General features: G+C 39.0%; 1 pseudogene; it reads left to right on the plus strand.

The window, feature by feature from the left end:
* Positions 1-289: 289 nt before the first annotated feature.
* On the plus strand, positions 290-12,807 carry LOC147856046 (uncharacterized; annotated as a pseudogene).
* Positions 12,808-15,417: the final 2,610 nt, after the last annotated feature.

The raw sequence follows: 15,417 nt of genomic DNA on the forward strand, positions 1-15,417 counted from the left end.
TAGGACCATTATGATAGGCCATACGCTCGCTAAACTATATGGTGCGGTAATGGAAGCAGAGCTTAGCAATTATATGGAAACATTAAGTCTTCGAGCACCTGAGCAGGCTGGCTTTAGACGAGCCTTCTCCACTATTGACCATATCTTCACACTTAGGTGCTTAATTGACTAAACAAAGGTTTGTAGGAAGAAACTATATTGTTGCTTTGTGGACTTCCGCAAAGCCTTTGACACAGTTCCTAGGGAGAAGTTGTTTGATAGACTTAAGAGCTTGGAGGTACCAAATGACATGATCTGGGCCATTTATGCCTTATATGAGCAAGCCTCTAGGTGTGTAAGATGCCCAGGTGGCCCATCCGATTGTTTCACTATCACCATTGGTATAAAATAGGGGGCCCCCCTATCACCGACTCTTTTTGGGATCTACATTGATGAGATCACTGATTTTATTGCTCGTAAGGGAAGCAAGGGAGTAGCTATTGGGGATACGCAAGTTAGTCTCTTACTCTACACAGACGACATTGTCTTGCTCGAGGAGTCGGAACATGACCTACAAAAGCATCTTAATGCCCTAGATGACTTTTGTACACAACGAGGACTGGTAGTGAATCTAGCGAAAACTAAAGTCCTTATCTTTCATACATTGTCTCGAGTTAGGAGTCAATGTCAGCTAATCCTCTCTCATAAACTAGTTGAGGTAGTTGGATCATATATATACTTGGGAGTCACTTTTAGTGCTCGCTCAAGTAAATTCTCGATGACCCGGGCTGCCAAAGATAGGCTAACGAGAGGGTATGCATCCCTCTCACTCTTAGAGAGACAATGCCACCAAGCATACTTTCAAGAGCCACGGACTAAGGAATGGCTCTTCGACTCATTAGTGACCCCTTCCCTCATGTATGCATCGGTAGTATGGGCTCTAGGTCTACCATCTTTCATGTGGACGCAATTAGAGAGACCTTTGGTGACGATGTTATCACGTCGACTTCGAAGCAAATCGACAATACCACATAGCATTATTAGAGCAGAGTTCAGTCTACCCCCGATGTTAGTAGAAGCACTGTTTCAAGTGGTAGTTTTTATTCATCGGATACATAGCCAACCACAAGATAGGATATCTCGTCGAGCCTTTGAGGCATCTCGATCCCTACATGCGTATGGAGACACTAGCTCTTGGTATAGCAATGTGGTGAGTTGGTTACTTGCAAACGGCATAGACATTAATAACCTACCCCCCCTTAAGTACAACCATGGGACTGACCAAACTCTAATATCTCATGAAGACCGTAATAAAGTGATATGCCAAGAAATATGGCAAATTTACAGCTGATATAAATGGATCACCCCACGAGGGCCACTCCCATCTAAAATGTTGTACTATAAGGAACACTTCTTGTACTTCTCTTAGTTAGGTTTTATTACACGACCAAGATATCCAGATACATTCTTATCAAATGCACTAAGGGTTGCCATTGGACAACTTAGGATATCATCTCACCAACTTGAGATTGAGAGTGGTCGGGCTAATAGAGTCCCTAGGGAGGAAAGGCTATGTAGGTTGTGCCACATAGAGATAGAGGATGAGTATCACTTCACATGCAAGTGCCCAACTTATGCTAAGATACGAGTGGAATACCAAGACATATTAGGACCCTCTCCCACCCTCTCCAAACTATTAGATACCCCGGATGTAAAGAGACTAGGTAGGTATATCTTAGAGCTAAAACAACATAGGGAGAAAAAATTACAAAGTGTTAACCATAACCCGTTTACTATTCATAAACTTGTAACTAGTGTAATTTTTCAGGAACAAGGGGAGATAATGAATGTGGATACACTTACGGCATTCAGCCTCTCTCTTGACGAAGCCGAAACGCAAAGAACAACCAAACGCCCTTGGATGTTGGGTTTCAAAACAAGTCGACACAAAGTAGAAAGGATTAAGAAGATAAGGTAATGTGAGCTACGTCGACTAGAAGCTATGGTTGGGGTACCTTTTACATTGGGGCCACGGGCCACATCCACCTCAAAACCCTTTGACCTCCCGCTTCTCTTCAAGAGACTTGGATGGAAATGAAATTAGGCCTAGTATACATCATTTTCATTGTAGAACATGTTTGTTATTTTATTTTACTAGAACTATTTAGCTTAAAACTCTATTTTTATTTTTACTTTCGATGAATGGGTAAATATCCCATTTTTGTTGTAAACCATTTGTCTCACGGGCCAATTTTGGTCTTAGAAGACATTAATATAGGCAACTTTTTTTTTCCCCAAAAGAAAAATTTATAGGTAGCTAATTAGGTACTGTGGTAGCTAAATAGCTATGAATGGTAGCTAGTTAGTTATTCTAGTAGCTATATAGCTATGTTCGATATACTATGGTAGTAGCTAATTAGCTAAGTGTTAGCTAATTAGCTACTTAGCTACTTAGCTACTTAGCTACTACCATAGTTTAGTACAATAGCTAAATAGTTAAGTGGTAGATAATTAGCTACTACGATACTTTAGTTATAGTGGCTAATTATCTAGTACCATACTTTAGTTGAGTCACTAATTAGCTAACTAGTAGCTAATTAGCTACTACCATACTTCAGTTGAGTAGCTAATTAGCTAAGTGGTAGCTATTTAGCTACTACCATACTTTAGCTGAGTAGCTAATTAGCTAAGTGGTAGCTAATTAGTTACTACCATACTTTAGTTATAGTGGCTAATTAGCTACTACCATACTTTAGTTATAGTGGCTAATTAGCTACTACCATACTTTAGCTGAGTCGCTAATTAGCTAACTAGTAACTAATTAGCTACTACCATACTTCAACTGAGTAGCTAATTAGCTAAGTGGTAGCTAATTAGCTACTACCATACTTTAGCTGAGTAGCTAATTAGCTAACTAGTAACTAATTAGCTACTACCATACTTCAGTTGAGTAGCTAATTAGCTACTACCATACTTTAGCTGAGTAGCTAATTAGCTACTACCATACTTCAGTTGAGTAGCTAATTAGCTACTACCATACTTTAGCTGAGTAGCTAATTAGCTAGTATCATACTTTAGCTGAGTAGCTAATTAGCTAGTACCATACTTTAGCTGAGTAGCTAACTAGCTACTACTATACTTTAGTTAGAGTGGCTTATTAGCTACTACTATTGTTATGGGCATGACCATATAATATCCCGTGGTGAGAATTTACCGTAGTATTCTATACACGTGGATAAGTGTGAGGGTTAAACGAGAGTGTAAAGAAGGGGAGGATTACTTTTAATCCTCAGGATTGAGACAACCCATGAGGTCAAGTGTGAACTTGCTTGGGGGCCTTGGGTATCGCTATAAATAAGAGGCCTAGCTACCCTCATTTGGGAATCTTTTGACTACATCGAGACTTTGCTCTTGTGGTGGGTCAACTCTTGTAGCGAGTGCGCCAGCACCAGGTACGACTCAACGCCACGGCTGTGGTATGGGACGCCGATCGAGGCTCGAGTCCGTCTCGATCCCTTCGCTCGGGGGTGGTCGGGTGGATCGGCACCCTTCTTTCTCTTTCTCCTTTCTATCTATCATTAGTTTATCCTTATCTTAAGCTTACTTTAGTACCAAGATCTCTAATATTTGGTATCAGAGCTATGTACTAATGTTTCTTTGTTTGTCTTTTGTCTTTTGATTGATGGTGATCGATTGATGTGCGGTCGGCCTTGATCCAGACAACGATCAACAAAGAACTTCGGTAACTCTTTCCATAATTTTTTCTTCTATTCTCTCTTCTCCCATTTAATCATGTGTTTAGTTTATATGTCATTTTTTTTCATTAAGTCAATGATGTTGTAGTGGTCTTTAATTGATTATCTAAAACGTTTACATATGTGCACGAGGTCAATACCTCGTTTGACATATAAATAATATGTGATGAGTGTCGTATGCGTACGAGGTTAATACCTCAATTACATATTACGTTCACGAACATATGTTTTGTTTGCGTATGAGTTTAATACCTTGATTTATTGTAAAGGATATGTGTTTGGTCTTGTATGCGTAAGAGGTCAATACCTCAATTGCGTATTACGATGATCTCTTATTTGTGGATGTTTCATGTGCGTAGAGGTATATACCTCGATTACATATCTCGATCACATCACTTGTGGCTATTTAATATAATGATATGTTTAATATAGGCATATGTGGTTACGTATATACGTGTTTGATCGTATATATGTGATAAGTAAACATATGTGTATATTCGTTATTACGTGATTATATCGAAAGTTGTCCTTGTCGGGAAAAGGATGTCGGTGGCCGTCCTCACATTTTTGTGAGAATGGCGTTATCACCATCCCTTTTTCAACAATTTTTTCTTGTTCACAACCCCGTTGATGACCTCGATTTCGTTATGTAAAGAAACGCCTATAGCCATAATGATGTTGAGTACGTAGGGCTTGACCCACTTCAAGTGAGGTCGCTCCAATGACACATGTATCCAACATCCCTCCCTCGTTACATGGATACGATGCCACCATGAGCTCGTTCTTACGAGAGGCATTCGTAATGACGTGACCATGTGATGGGCCACGTGGGCCTACTACGAAACGAGGGCTCATTTGGCTTGACCATTAGGTTCCACTTTGGCGTATGCCATCGTAATTACGAGACTTGAGGTTAGGTAACGTACCAACATAGTTTTGGTAAATGAGGGCGAAATAAGGACCCTTGACATATATGTTCTTTTAAAAAAAACATATATGATCAAATGCCTCGCATATCTCTTATGACCAAGACCATACAACATCCTTGATACATATGACTATAACACATGTTTAGACTTAAGGTCTAAGTGCACCTAGGGGTACTCATAATAGGACTTAAAGAGCCGAAACCACATATGTGGGCACCGAAACATAGTTTATTGTTAACATTTTTTTCGTGTATAAACTATTCATGACGCGAACATACATGGTTGAGCCTTGGGGAGCCACCATGAAAAAATCGATATAGAGATCAGGGAAAGACATTTATTTGTCACCCCCATGGTTTTTAAAACACCTTTGTGTCACCATAGTAACTTGATCTTGAACCTCATCTCCTACGTCTAGAGGGGTATTGACGTGAGATCATGATATCGATTAATGTTTGCCCATGATATGTTTACATCACGACATGATGTTATGACTATCTCTCTGACCTTATCCTATTTCTTTTCCAGAAATAATCTTTAATGGCTCAAATTAACGACCCGATGTCATCCGCTCAAGCGGAAGGAACTCAAGGGAATCCTCCTGGACAAATGTCCACTGAGATGTATTTGGCACAAATAACCCAATACCTTAGTTTCGCCGCTCAACAGATGACCGAACTTCGGCAATCTCAAAGTGCTCTCGAGGCACGTGTCATTAGTCTACAACGTGAGACTAATAGACCTAATGAGTGACAGGGTGAACCATCGTTTGTCGTTAAGCCATTTACGGGAGACAAAAAGGAAAGAATCGAAGAAGCAATCTGCACGTGGCTGGGCCGATGGGAGTCTCATTTTGAGCTCTATCCCACGCCAGATAGTACGAAGATTGCATATGTCGACCGAGAACTCGGGGGTAAGGCCGCCGCCTGGTGGCGTGGCCTCCGTACTATGGGGAAATTGCCCGATACCTGGACAGATTTTGTCACGGTTTTTAAGGGCCAATTTCTGCAACCTCCCTCTCGAACCGAGGCAGCACAAGCTTTAATGAACCTCTCTAGCAGGAAATTTTCCTCTCTAGAAGACTATGTTCACCATTATAGAACCCAAATCCAAAAATCGGGTCTAGAAGGGGACAATTGGTTGATAGCTTGTTTTGTCAATGGCATCCCCAATTCGGACTAACACTGGATAGTGCACGATAAGGATCCAAAATCCTTCGAAGAGGCCGTTGAAATAGTTCTTCGCTATCAACGCTCTTCGAAGGACCACAACAAACCCAACGAAGCGCCCGGGACTAAGCAATCGCAATTTGTTAGGAAACGCAAGACACCCAATGAATTCCTGGATCACGATTGTAAGCGACAACATCCTTTTTGCGTATTCTGCAAAAAGAAGGGTCATACAAAAGATCAATGTCAAAAGCTCCAATGGAAAGAGCACGACAACAAAGCTAAAGCTGCAGACCATAAAGGTCAGATTCCTAATATCCTTCAGGTCTATACACATCATTTAAGTAATTGTCAATGTTCTTTCCCTCACTATGTATTGGGTCCCAATGATTTACTACGTGCAAACGGGTATATCAATGGATCTCCCATACAATTTTTATTTGATTCGGGAAGCTCACACAATTTTGTGAATGATCGTTTGGTTCAGATATGGGGAATCCAACCCATCGTAAGTGATCACACGTACACAGTGCACTTGGCTGATGGAAGAGTACAATACATCAACGGGGCGATTCATTCATTAGGAATTTCTATTGATACTTATATAGAGGAAGTAGACTTCCATGTAATGAATTTCTGTACCACCGATGTAATACTGGGTTATCCCTGGTTCTATAATAAAAGCTCTTCTTTATCTATTGATTGGGTTCATCATTCAATTACATTTTTACTGAACAACTGTACTCATTTTATTCAATGTGTAAAAAAACAATCCCTCTCGATTGTTTCCTCATGTCCATCAATATCCGAGTTGTCTTGTTCTACTCTATTTTATTGTGTACTTGATCCGGACATTCACGTTTATAATATCGATAATGTCTTGGTTCAATTAACATATTTTAAATGATTTTCGTGATGTTTTTCCAAGTGAACTACCAGATGGCTTACCTCCTAAATGTAATATAGACCATCGTATAGATATTGTACCTGGTGTTGCACCAATAAGTATAACTCCTTATCGCTTAAGTCGATCCGAAGAGGATGAGGTATCTAAGCAACTCAAGGACTATTTACGAATGGGTTATATACATTATAGTAAATCTCCATGGGGTGCACCAGTTCTCTTGGTAAAAAAGAAAGAGGGCACATGGCGTATGTGTATTAATTACCGACGCTCGAATAAAGTGACGATCAAGAATTCGTACCCATTGCCCCGAGCTGACGATCTAATTGACCGTCTCCAAGGAGCTCGGTATTTTGCGAAACTTGATCTCCGTACTGGCTACCATCAAATACGAATAAGTGAGGACGATGTTCCTAAAATGGCATTTCGTACGCGCTATGGCCATTACAAGTTTTTGGTTATGCCTTTTGGTTTGACCAATGCTCCGGCTACTTTTCAACAAGAAATGAATGACATTTTCCGAGAACAACTTAGAAAATTTGTCGTTATTTTCTTGGATGATATTTTAGTTTATAGCCGTACATTACAAGAACATGCTAGACATGTCCGCTTTGTTTTACAAACATTGCCTGACAAACAGTTTTATGCGAAGATCTCAAAATGTGAGTTCTTCAAGAAATCAATTACTTATCTTGGACATCTCATAACCGAACGAGGAGTTGAAATTGATCCTTCTTGCATGGAGAAAATCAAGCTTTGGCCCACTCTTCGGAATATTCGAGAAGTTCGATCATTCCTTGGTTTTGTCAGGTTTTTGCGAAAGTCTCTTCGTAATTACTCCCAATTGACGACGCCGTTTATTGATCTTTTAAAAGGTCAAATGCGTAAGTCTACAAAACCTATTGTGTGGAATGCTACAGTAGACCACATCTTTAAGGAACTCAAGGACCTGGTTTGCAAGGCTCCTTCACTTCTTTTACTTGATCCTTCAAAACCTTTTGAGGTTGAAACCGATGCAAACGATTATGCTATAGGTGCTGTCTTACATCAAGATGGTAAACCAATAGCATTCGAGAGTAAGAAACTTGATTTTGCTCAATGTTAGTATACTGTTCAAGAAAAGGAATTATTTGTAGTTATACATGCGCTCAAAACATGGCGCCATTATCTTTATGGAAATCGCTTTGTGGTAACTACGGACCACGAGTCCTTGAAATATTTTTGTGACCAACAAGACCTGAAAGGTCGTAAGGCATGATGGGCTGATCTCATCCAGGACTTTGATTTTTCCATACAATATCGTAAAGGTTCCATGAACACTGTCTCTAATGCACTAAATCGCATCCGTGAAGTTAACATGCTTAGCTTCACTGAAATAACATCAGATCTTTATGATCACCTTCGAGGAAAGTATCCTGATGACAGTTATTTTGCAAAATATTGGGCAAGAGTTGAGTTTGGAACAGACACCACCACATCCTCGAAGGAATACTTCCACATTGCTAACGGTTTGCTCTACTGTAATGGGAAGGTTTGTGTTCCAGATTTACCCGAGGTCAAAAAGAGGATTCTTTTTGAATGCCATGATGCACCCTCAACAGGGCACCCTGTAATACATCGTACACTCGTTCTCATCTCCACTCAATTTTATTGGCCTAAGATGTGTCCTGACATACATAGCTATGTGACTAAATGTCACTAGTGTCAGGTTAACAAAGCCGAGCGACTTAAAGCCGCGGGACTTTTACATCCCTTGGACATTCCCAATAATAAGTGGGAAAGTATATCCATGGATTTTATTGTTAGCCTTCCTCGCACCCAAAAAGGTCATGATGCCATCTGGGTTGTCGTTGATTGACTAACTAAAATGGCCATATTTATTGTTACTAAAACCACGGTAACAACTCCTGAATTGGCTTACCAATTCGTTTTTATGGATTGCCGTTGGATATCATGAGTGATTGAGATCCAAAGTTTACTAGTGACTTCTGGATGCAAGTCTTTAAGAAGTTAGAAACTACGTTGAGCATGAGCTCCACGGATCATCCTCAATCCGATGGACAGATAGAACGAGTAAATCAAATTATTGAGGACATGCTTCGAGCATACGTTGGTGCAAAACCAACAAAATGGGAACGTTATCTCCCAATTTTGGAGTTTGCATATAACAACTCCAAGCATACGTCGACAAGATATAGTCCTTTTATATTGATGTATGGTTTTCAGCCACAAGCCCCGATTGATGTTAATATACATCATGATGAGTTGCAAAGTATGCAAAACTTTCTTCGGGATATGCAAGATGTGTTGCATATTGCATGAGATAATATAAAAACAGCTCAAGATAGAGCGCGTTTTTATGCCGACCATCATAGGCAACCTCGTGTATTCACCCCTGGACAGAAGGTATTTTTGCGTGTACCTCACAATTTAAGACATTGTCTACGGGTAAGTGCGCTAAGTTAGCCCCACGGTTTTGTGGACCTTTTACAGTCCTCAAACGCATTGGGTCATCAACCTATCGTCTCGCTCTTCCCGATGGTGTCAGAATTCATCCAGTCTTTCATGTGAGTCGTCTAAAAGAACTTCTAGGTTCTGGCAACAATAAAGTTACAACTGAAACTCTGGGTACTTCTGAAGAATTATCTTCTAAACCACATGTACCAAAAAGAATTCTCGATGTTAAAACAAAAAAATTACGTACTAAAGAAATCCGAGAATTTAAAATAAAATGGATGGATAAATCAATAAAAGATGCCACATGGGAACGCGAAAATACTCTTAGAACTAACTTCCCTAACTTTCCATTGCAAGAGTGCAATGTTTTAAAGAGCTCAGGATTGAGACAACCCATGAGGTCAAGTGTGAACTTGCCTGGGGGCCTTGGGTATCACTATAAATAAGAGGCCTAGCTACCCTCATTTGGGAATCTTTTGACTACATCGAGACTCTGCTCTTGTGGTGGGTCAACTCTTGTAGCGAGCACGCCAGCACTAGGTACGACTCGACGCCACGGCGGTGGTATGGGACGCCGATCGAGGCTCGAGTCCGTCTCAATCCCTTCGCTCGGGGGTGGTCGGGTGGATCGACACCCTTCTTTCTCTTTCTCCTTTCTATCTATCATTAGTTTATCCTTATCTTAAGCTTACTTTAGTACCAAGATCTCTAATAACTATACTTTAGCTGAGTTGCTAATTAGCTAATCGATAGCTAATTAGCTACTAGCATACTTCAACTGAGGAGCTACTTAGCTAAGTGGCAGCTAATTAGCTACTACCATACTTTAGTTGAGTAGCTAATTAGCTAAGTGGTAGCTAATTAGTGTGAAAGTGTTTTTAGAATCTAAGCCATTGTACATTAGAATAATATAAAGTATGGATAATTCACATTTGGAGGCTAAGAATACGAACCAAGACCTTAGGAAGAAGTCAAAAGTAAAAGTAAGAGACCAAGAGAAAAGTAAAAAGAGAAAAAGGGGACCATAAAAAATATTAAAAAAGGAATGGTCATAACTCCTTCGTTTTTCACCCAAATATTATGTTTAAATATGGGTTAGAAAGGTTGTAAAGAGACCTATCTATAACATTTTAAATCACTAAATGTGGAGCTTTGATGAGGGAGATATGACGATTAGAAGGTCGCTGGGTCTTAGCTAAAATAGGAGATAAAAAGCTTCTAAAAATAGCGTGAACGAGGAGGAAGAAGAAAATTATAATAAAGGAGGGGGATTAGGCAGAAGAAGAGGAAGAAGGGTCTTAGTGGAAGGAGGGGATCATAATAGAGGAGGAGGACGATTAGGAAGAAGGGTCTTAGTGGAAGAGGAAGGGTCTTAATTGTGGGTTTGAGTGATTGGTAGTAAGAAGGTCCTTGGTTTCTTAGATGAATGTGGAGTTTATCTCCTTTGTATTGTCTTGATATTGGAATATCATAACAATCTTATCTCTTTCTCATCTTCTCTATCTTTTTTCTTAATTTCTTGAGTCTCTCTCTCTCTAATTCGTAGATACCATGATCTATATAATATATTATGAGTCACAATTCGATCTAACCGGTTTGGTCAAGCCCTCATATAGTGTAAGATTACCCTTTGTCTTAAACACCCTATCAATTAGCTACTACCATAGTTTAATACAGTATCTAATTAGCTAAATGGTAGCTAATTAGCTATTACCATAGTTTAATACAGTAGCTAATTAGCTACTACCATAGTTTAGTACAGTAGCTATTCCAGGAGGGGATTAGAAATTTGGGTAGCTAATTAGCTATAGTCATAAGCAGCTAATTAGCTATAGTCATAAGCAGCTAATTAGCTATAGTCATAAGCAGCTAATTAGCTATTGTTATAGGCAACTAATTAGGTGTTGTGGTAGCTAAATAGCTATGAATGGTAGCTAATTAGTTATTCTAGTAGCTAAATAACTATGTTCGATATACTTAGGGAGCTAATTAGCTATTACTGGTAACTAGTTAGTTATGGTCATATTCTGAGGTAGGTAATTAGCTATTCGGGTATGGTCATATTCAGAGGTAGCTAATAAGCTAACTAACCAAGCTCAAAAGTCAAAACAAATGTAGAGATAAATGTAAATACCTGAGGTACATCCAGAAGATGAATGGGATGCTCCTCGAATTGACTCCTTCCAACACGTTTCCTACATAAATCCTTCTTATTGGGTGAAACCCTACTCTCATTAGTCCAAAATATTGTGATTATATTCTTGATTTCTGTTGTTATGGGTGTCATTGGCTTACATCTTGTTGTTAGCTTTAGCATACTAGTTCCTTCACCCGAGGAAACTATCCGATTCAATGTATTGTACACACTTTTTCTACTAACACCAATTACCTTAGATAGCACACCGATGTTAATATCGTCAACATCACTATTAAGTAACATCATTAGAGTAGACCTGTTTAAGACAAGATTATCTTCTGACCTGCTCATGGATACGAAACTATTACGAAGATTATTTACCAATAGAGATGTTATGTTTGCATTAAGACCATCACAATCAACTAACTCCTTTATCGATGGATCATTTAATATTCCATAGAGTACTACCTTCTTTTCTTCATTGCTGATGTGCTTGGTTTGAACATTGCAATAGTCTACAACCTTTCTCTCTATGATAGTAGTCTCATTACTTCCATTCTCATTGATATTTAAACCTATATCCCAACCAATACTATCTTTACCTTTAGTGAGTGTGGCTTTCGTATCCTTCAACAATTGTCAAAAAAAAATTTTCTGTCCAATACTTTCGTATTGCTTCTTGTGTCCTGATAGCGTCATCCCTATCCTGATGATCATTGAGGGGTAATTCTAAACACCCTCCTTCCCCTTCCATTTGGCTTGACGGGTTTAAACCCTAATTTTCCTGAAAAAAAGACACGTATTAAAGATGGCTATGGGCAACAACAATACACAAAAATATTCCGCAATACACAAGATTATACACAACAATACACAAGATAATTAATAGACAGAATAGTTATTCAAATCCAAGACCGAACAATGGCGGTAATCCAGGGGCGGCAGTGGAGGAGTGAACTCTGTTTGATCGAACAGTTTTGACAATCTAGGACCAAACAATGACGGCAACTGAGTGTAGAATGATGGCAATGGAGGAGTGAATTCCGTCGGATCGAATAGTGGCAGATGATCTCATAAGTTTCATCAATTTTTTTTTAAAATGAAATATTATTTCTTGTTTGGTTTTCTTACTTTTGTATGTGTGATTGTTTATTTACGAACGATGACTGCATGTGCTCTTAATTTGTTTAGGAACTGCGTCGCATTAGAAAAGGACCCCGACCAAGTCAATTTTATTAAGATGAGGATCCAAGGCATCTGGGAATGTCCCGACTAGGACCAAGAGGTTGGGGCAAAGCATATCAACGAAACAGGGATGTTTCAGATGGCCTCTAGAGAGCCGATGGAACCTATAAACGAGAAAGGAGGCAACCTTGTCGACCTTGAAGATGCACTGGGTTCTGATCATATACAAGATTCAACTGAGGAGGCAGAACATGTTGATGTAGCACCACTGTCAGCTGATCTTGGAGAGTAGCTTGTTCCAGACAGACCTCCTAATGGAGTGATTGTATAGTAGTTTGAATTTGTAACTATAAAATTGTAAAACTAAACTTGTTTTGGAATATAAGATTATTTTGTTTGAGTGCCATTTCTTTACATTATCTGATTGGTTTGCCAACTTTAAGTATCCATCATATATTTGTATTGGTTGACTCGCAAAGTATGTGGTTGTTAAGTATAATTTTTATTGAATAGATGATGATGAACTTATCTATTGTATGACAAATGTTGGTTATAATAGTTTCTTTATTAATATAATTGAATTTAGCTTTATTCTAGGATTTCTGAGCTCTTTAATCTTGGTTATTTAGTTTTGAGTGTACAGAATAATATTAAGTCAATGTTGTTGCTCACTTGATCTTACATTTAGGTTGTTCGTATATGATTGGATATAATGTTCGTAGAAGTTTTTGGGCATGTGAGGTATATAATGTGATATTCACTTGTGAATATGTGTCTAATTATATTCAAAAATGCAATTTGCTCATTTAATATAACAAGCTTTATGGGAGTTAGAGAGAAATATAGCATTAAATTTGTGTTTCTAAAATTGTTCGATTGAATTCAAATTCAACATTATGTAAAATGAAACATATTACAATGATAGTTGAAAGCATTCTCGTAATCCAAGCGAATGTCTGGCTAAATATGTGTATATATTTAAAAATATAGGTTAAAATTGAAATCTTGATAATATTAATTGTGTTTTTTATTAATGTTTTTAAAAGTCATGTGCGCATGTGTGATACATTCTTGAAAGTTTGTTATAAAATTGTAATTCTTGACATCTCATGTATTTATCAATAAAGGTATGCGACATATTACCTGTTCTAAATGACCCGGTGTTAGTCGTAAAATTTCAAATTGGATCACAAATTGTGATACCGTTTCGTGTGACTCTTGATAGGCCAGATAGAGTTGACCTATTAGATCCTTGTATGGGATCTTTTGATGAAACAATTGTGTGAATTTCGCAGCTAATTGTTTGAACGAGTCGAACGCGTTTGGCCCGTTCTGGGCATACCAATTTGTCGACGGACCGTCAAATGATAAGACAAACTTAACAACTTTTAATTTTCCCTCAGTTGCTGCCGACAATCGTTGTGCCACTTGTTTCACCTCCCATGTGGTCAAAAAATCTCTTATATGTGCTTCCACATTAGCACCATCTCAATACTTCGAGTTAGAGTAAGGCATAGTGTCGTCTCCCTAAATGTCGTAAAAAGAATTTTCATCAAACCTCTCCTCGTTTGAATGATTATTTGTTAGATCCGGAATTTTGCTCCACTCCCGATCAACTTGTTGCTGATGTTGATGGCTATGTTCGAAATTGTCAGCACTACCTTCTGCTACACGTTAAGACTTTGCTCGTGTGCAAGGATGTTTACGGCTGACAGGTGTTTCTGGACTAGACGAGATCCATTCTACCTTGTTCTCTACCTATTGCGGATGTAACTGGGCGTGCCAAAATTATTGTGTTGTTCGACCGACAGTCGATTTAAGTACATAGCGGACACAATAGGTCAAGCGTTCAGATCCGAACGTTCTATCAAGATGACTGTGGTAGAAGGATGGATAGACGTACTAGTCAATAAATAAGACTTGTTGTCTGAGTAACTATGATCGACTATTAGATTTTAATATAATTACTTAGTGAGCAAAGCAATTCAGAAGTCGACACTTAGAATAATAATGAATAGAGAGACCTGCCGACACAAAGATACTCTAACCACTAACTATATTAATTTACAAAATAGAACAACAACTTTATAATGTTTTCGTTCCCTCTTTTATAGTAAAACTGAGAGTCTCTTTTCAAGATTACATTTGCCCTTGTTCGGCAAGAACTATTACAAAACTGTCTAACTAATTCTAATACATATTTTTACTACTTGGGAAAATTTGTAACTGTTGACTCATTGATCCACCGCAACAATCTGACTCCGACTCCTTCGTACTTCCGAACATTGTCGACTCCGATCCTTTCACACCTGTCTGATTCCGACCTTTCGACCCTATAGCTGACCGACTAACAACTGGAGTGAGCAGCGCCTCGGCCTAGAAACCATTTCATAGTCCTGCGTGTTGCATCATGGAGACAATTTGTTCCTGAATTATCCGATTCATCTGTCCGGAAATTCCATTATGCTTCGGACTATATGGTGTCGTATATTCACATCGAATGCTGTGCTGTTGGCAAAACCTGATGAATTCCTCTAACTTGTACTCTCTTCCATTATCAAACCGCAAGCATTTTAGCTTCCGGCCGGATTGGTTCTCCACCAAGGCAAGCCATTCCTAGAAGCTCGAGAACACTTGATCTCTACTTCTAGTTGGGTATGCCCACACTTTCCTGGTCGAGTCGTTAATAAAGTACACGAAGTAGGAAGTGCCACCAAGGGATTGATGTGACATCGGGCCACAAACTGACCTAGGGCAAGTACCCTTTCCACTATTTACAGAAATAGCGTAAACCTAGTATGTTCAATGGGACAATGTGAATACGGCCATTATGCACCCGTATTCAACATTTGTGTCGTTAGCCACATGTTGTAGGACAATTACACTATTTGATGGTGGCCAC

The sequence above is a fragment of the Azolla caroliniana genome, unplaced genomic scaffold (assembly GCF_043228905.1).
Source record: "Azolla caroliniana isolate FFs.n. ecotype wild unplaced genomic scaffold, voAzoCaro1.0.p SCAF_13, whole genome shotgun sequence".
Taxonomy (NCBI): Eukaryota; Viridiplantae; Streptophyta; class Polypodiopsida; order Salviniales; family Salviniaceae; genus Azolla; species Azolla caroliniana.